We start from the raw sequence: 6,010 nt of genomic DNA, 5'->3' as shown, positions 1-6,010 counted from the left end.
CATTTTTCATTTCTGTGGGTGCAAAAAACTGTGAAAAGAGGGAAAAACCCCTCAATCTATGACTGTTAATAAAATGTACCCATTACAAAATCTTGTAAATGATTTTAAACTATTAATTAACTTGCCCTTGAGAAAGGAAGGACAAGAAGTCAACAAGCTGAATTCTGAAGTATTAGTTCCTTTATAAACTTCGGTCCAGATGGTCACTGTCAAAGACTGGTTTCCACTAGGCTCAGAATGACTCCAAACTATTATTAAATAAGACATTTTTTATTGCTGTTTCTTTCTACTGAATCAATTCTTACTGCTAACGTGGTCAGGGAAATAGTTTCTGCTATTCGCTACAAAATTTAAACTATCCATATATGCAGTAAACTTTGGAAGTAAGTTGACAACAGGACCCTCATGACCGAGGTTTAATCTCATACTTTTCAGCAAAAATACAGATTTAATAAGGAGAGAGTAATTCTCAGGAAAATGATCATTATGTACTCATCGTTAGTGCACAAATCTTGCCAATTCTAATTCTGACCTGCCATGGAATCTGTGAAGTCACTCGCCAGTTTTTTTTGCCAGGAGGTAAAAGAGTTCTCCTAATTTGTTTCAAACCATTTGCTTCTTCCTGAATAACTAGTTGTTATTTTTCCATGTATATATAATTACATATATATAATTATTTCAAAGCGTAGTTAACAATATCTCATGAAGTTTGCATTAAGGGAACGGACCATGCACGCAGCCGTGTGGATAAGGAGGCTACAGTTATTTAGGAGGCCTGAGAGGACTGATTATTTAAACGAGCAATTTCCAAGTACCGAGTTCCCATCCCCAAATCTCTGCCGAGGTAGCGACACCGAGCGCGGCCAAGGACTCTGAAGGGCCGCTGCAGCCAGGAAGGACTTAGGCAAGCCCCAGTCGGCGGGTCTCTCTACTGCCTGAGAGGCGCCCTGTCATACGTGGGAATTCCAACTCCCATCCTGGGAAGGAAACTTCTCATCCAGAGACCTGCATCTCTCTCAGCACTGTCCTCAGTGACTTTGAGGGACTCGGAGTCCCTTTCCTCGCCTTTGAAAAACCGGAAAAGATCAGCCGCCACCTGCTTGAGGCCAAGGCAATAAAGCCGCACCACAGGCGAGTCTGAGAGCCGCAGGAAGGGGTGCAAAGCAGTACCTTGAGTCCTTTCTCCCTGGCTCTGTTTCTGCTCGGGACCCGCCGCGCGCACGCGGAGGCGGGGCTCACGGGCTGTCGGCACTGGCACCCCCGCGCCCTGAGGGTGTCGCGGCGGGGTGCGTGGGGGAAGGGAGCAGTGGCCGTGCGGCCTCGGCCCTCCCCGGGGGCGGGGCTCGAGCGCTGCCCCGCCCCCGCGTCCTCTCTTCCCCACCCCTCCCCCACGCCTTTTTCCACCGCCCCCGCAGTAGGAAAGGGAGCGGGAGGGGGGAAGGAAAGTGCTGTTCTGTGGAAAGGGGCGGAAGGAGAGGGAGAAAAAAAGAAAAAGGGAACAGAAACATGGCCGTCAGCTGTCGGGGCAGCAGTGCAGCACGCAGCTCCTAGGCAACCCGCCGCCCGCACTACCGGCCTCGGGTGAGCCGAGGCGCCGGCGCGAGCTCGCGCTCCCGGCTGTTACCCCTCGTTGCAAGCGGCGCCCCTCGAGACCCAGCCCGGGAGGCGGCGCAGGCGCAGAGCGGCGGTGGTGGCGGCAGTGGCGGCGGCGGCCGCCAGAGCAAATCCCCGGCCCTTCCCTGTCGAGGGCGCCCAGGCCCGAAGCCGGCGCTTTCATGCCCCAGGAAGGGGCTGTGCCCGGGTGGCGCTGAAGGAGGAGAGGGCGGCAGGTGAGTCTGCGGCGGAGGGCCTTTCGCGGAGGAACCCTGCGCCGCCCCTCATCTAGACCCGCGCTCCCGGGCCGGGTGGGCGCTGGGCAGGTAGCAGCTCGGAGGGCTGGGTTCCGAGGGCCGGCGTGCAGGGGTCGCCGAGAAGGCGTAGAGTGGCCTGGACTGGCATTCTCGGCCTAGTTTCTCTGCGGTTTCCGGGGGCGGGGAGTCCCCGGAGCCTGCGGGGTGTGATGGGGGAGAGGCCGCTCGGGAAGGGCCTCCCCGTGCCGCCGCCCCGGCTGCGGAGAGCCACTGCGGTGGAAGGAAGCGCGAGGGGTCTGGGCCTTCGGGACCGCCGAGGAGACTGCCGCCTGGGTGGGGGGCAAGGGGCGTGGACCGGGGTACCCGAGGGGGTTGGGGGCCAGGGCGGGGAGAGAACTGGGGACCTGGGCAGGTGTCTCAGGTGAATTGAGGACATTTCCTCCTCCGCCTTGCCGTGGCGGATCCTCAGGGCTTCTTTGTTGGCGATGACTTTTAGGAAGGCAGGTTTCATTCAACTCCGAGTGACTAAACCAAAAAACCAACTAATGAGCCCCTATTGCTGACTCCAGTAAAGAGCTGTAACTTTTCTGCATTGAGGATGCTGTCATCTATTCCCCCCTCCTTTTCTTTTTCTGCTTCATAGACCTTTTCCTTCTCGAAGATCGTACTTCATCAGAATACATAGGAAATGACCCAGTTTTTAAATAGTACTCCCCCTCCTTCCTATTAACTGTTCGTTTCACACGGGAAAATTTAGGGCAGTTACCGAAGTTACTTGTGTAAATGCGAGGGAAAGAGTCATCTCCAGTAATGAACCCTAAGCTGTGTGTTTTTGCTTCAGAGAAATTGTCAAGCATTGTAGTCTGGGTAATTGATTTACTGAACCTGCTTAATTGTGTGCAAACTCGTGTTAAGATGTTCTCCCTAGACTCTAATTTATCGTAGGAGTAGGTTTTCCCTTCCGGTCTCAGTTTAGAAGGCGAAGGATGTAGTAAGGAGAGAATGTTTGTGCTAAGGAGGTAAGTTTTCAATAAATATTTGATTTGAGGTGATCGTGTGTATTAAGCTATCTGAAATGCAGAGAACTGTAGGATTTTCTGTGTACACGTGATAAGAGAAAAACTGGTTGTAAAAGGAAAAATTCATTTCTGAGCATTGAAGGATACCTGTTCTTTATCAACGTTACCATGAAAAAAAAAAGTTCTCTATTTTATTTTTTGCCCTGTTCTTTGTGTTACTGTTAAAAATTTGATAAACTGCCTTCTTGGTGTGAGACTGGAACTCAGAAATGAACTTAGATTTGTATTCATGAGGTTAATCTGCCTCTCGTACAGACTTGCTTTGACTCGTTTTTCTAGTAATGGCAAACTCAATCCACACTTTCCCCTCATTGGTATCCCCTGTGGCCATTTTGCTAAATAGTTGATTGGGATTAGGGGTCTGTCTTGTGTATTACTGATTTTACTGAACTGATGATATGGCAGTTAACTTTGGTCATAGTACCTCACTTAGTGTACTGCTGTTTAGACTTGTTAATTTGGATAATGGAAAAGGTATGATGTTAGACATTTTTAAGTTGTGTATTGGAGTCATTTACTCTTGTGTAATTTGTAAATGAGCGCATTCTGTCGTTGAGAGTAAATATAGTATTTTGTAGTATAAACTCGAGCTTTCAGCTGGAGAAATTGGCAGTAGAGTTGGTGTGTGGAGACTGTTCTTAAAACGCAAATGTTTTAAATTACAAGGAACTGCAGTGGTGTGTAAGCTGTAACAATTCATGGTGCCAGATTTGGAAGGTTATTTGGCTGAGGCGCTGCTTATAAAGAAACATGTTAAGTATCTGCAATAAAAGCTAATTTGTAGCTATAGACAAGGGATTTTGCATGATAAATAATAACCCAAGGAGGCACCTTTGCTTTTCTATATCTCAAGTTGAGACCAAAACGTCTCATATTTTTATTGGAGTTTCCTGCCAAGACAAATATTGATTTTGCACTGGTTTTACTTCTCAGTTTGAAAGTTAGGTTTCAGTCTTATGCTTGCAACTTAAGTACAGGTTGTAAAGTAAAAAAGCTGCTGAGTCAGAGGCAGGTTGTTTCATTTGGTCTTTTTGATTTGCAAATGGAATTTGTTTTAATTTGTATTTCCAGTATAATGTATCTGCTGAAACTTAGTAAGGGCAAATAAGCTTTCATAGTACATGAATTAAAATTTTATATTCTCTGTGCTGGTACCACAAGTTGTACCTCCTTTTTAAGATTGTCAGTTTGACAGACTTGCAGTGATGGGATGCCTTGTGGGAATTGGAGATTACTCTAAGAGTGTTAAAACGTGGGGAATGAGTTTACATAGTATAGCTGGTGTAAAAGGGTAGGTCTTTAGCATCAGATTGTAGGAAATTCCAAAATCAGATAACTTTATTATTTGAAATTTAAAACTTAGTATTTTGTGGGAAAAAATTAGGTAGTTTTTAAACTTAAAGTTTTTGTTTAAATTTACGTCAGTACATAATACATATAAGTAAGTAAATGTAATACAATTCTCTTCATGTACTATTTGAAAACTAACTTTTTAGTGGAAAAGAATATAACATGATTAAGAGAAATTCAAAAGAAAGAAATGAATTCTCCCTGCTTACATTTACAATTTTCTGTAGTCTAGTTCTGTTATACTTCTATTATATATATATATATATATTTTAAGTAAGGTTTTCTTTATTATTTTTATTATTTTTTTGGCTGCGTTGGGTCTTCGTTGCTGCGCGTGGGCTGTCTCTAGTTGCAGCGAGCGGGGGCTGCTCTTCGTTGTGGTGTGCAGGCTTCTCCTTGCGGTGGCTTCTCTTGTTGCGGAGCATGGGCTCTCGGCGCACGGGCTTCAGTAGTTGTGGCACGTGGGCTCAGTAGTTGCGATTCGCGGGCTCTGGAGCACAGGCTCAGTAGTTGTGGCGCACGGGCTTAGTTGCTCGGCAGCACGTGGGATCTTCCCGGACCAGGGCTCGAACCTGTATTCCCTGCATTGGCAGGTGGATTCTTAACCACTGCGCCACCAGGGAAGTCCTCTATAGTATATTAGTATAATACTATACTAATCCTGTCTATACTTGCGTATAATTCTGTGGCTAATGTTCATACAATTGTCTTTTTAAACATAATATTGTAATACATATTGCTATATTTTATCATTTTGTAGTAGTCCAAAGTTGTACTGTCACAGTTTATTTAACCATTACTCTTATTTTTTTGAATTTTATTTTTTATACAGCAGGTTCTTATTAGTTATCTATTTTATACATATTAGTGTATACATGTCAATCCCAATCTCCTAATTCATCCCACACCCGCCCCCCCCCCACTTTCCCCTCTTGGTGTCCATACGTTTGTTCTCTATTCTGTCTTTTAATATTTTAGTAATTCCACTTTTTCAATCTTAAAATAATGCTATAATGAAATCTTTTTGCTAGTATGATGGTCCAAGCCAAATTAAACTTTTGAAAATGTAAACATTCTTTGAACTACTTCCTTTGCAGTGGATCATGAGGGCTCCTACAATATGGTATTTGATTGAGAACTGAAAGCAAGGTGAAAACTGTAGATGTGCATTTGTGACTTGAATTCACTGAATAGGGATTAAAATATAAATTTGTAATTTTCTCTTACTTGCTACAAGTTTCTGTAATAATTCTATTAATTTTATTTTTCAATAAAATAAAGGATTTTATTTCATAAAATCCTTTATAAAATAAAATAAAAAAAGGATTTTATTTTATTTTATAAAGGACCGCATTTCAACCAAATTTAATATTTAAAAATCTAGATTTTTAATTATTTGACTTATGGAAGAGTCATTTTATAGGATTTTTTAAATCTTTGAAATATTTTAAAGGATTCCTTGAATCTAGTTTGTCATTGTGTATGCTTACTTTAGGGATGCTTAGATCCTAAAAGCATAAATGTTAGGAGTCTCTATTTTTTAATTATGCAAAAAAGTCTTTGTTAAATAGGTACTGTGCTATCTGCTAGGGATAAAAAGATGAATAACATACAGTCTGTATATTAAAGTCTAGTAGGATAAACATCATAGTCTTGTAGGTAAGCATCATAACTACCACATCATGACAAATCTAGAATAGAGCAAATGATGCTGTAGGAGCAGAGAGAAAT

At 43.6% G+C, this 6,010-nt stretch overlaps 1 protein-coding gene across 2 annotated transcripts in view; it reads left to right on the top strand.

Annotated features, from left to right (window-relative positions):
* Positions 1–1,616: 1,616 nt before the first annotated feature.
* Positions 1,617–6,010, top strand: part of DENND4C (DENN domain containing 4C) — a 130,211-nt gene continuing 125,817 nt past the window's right edge. For both annotated transcript variants that reach the window (XM_033439721.2, XM_033439719.2), the window contains exon 1: positions 1,617–1,829. The gene's annotated coding sequence lies outside the window, so the exon portion shown is untranslated. The remainder of the gene's footprint in view (positions 1,830–6,010) is intronic.

Source organism: Orcinus orca, chromosome 6, assembly GCF_937001465.1.
Source record: "Orcinus orca chromosome 6, mOrcOrc1.1, whole genome shotgun sequence".
Lineage (NCBI taxonomy): Eukaryota > Metazoa > Chordata > Mammalia > Artiodactyla > Delphinidae > Orcinus > Orcinus orca.
This window is presented reverse-complemented; position numbering and strand designations above follow the sequence as displayed.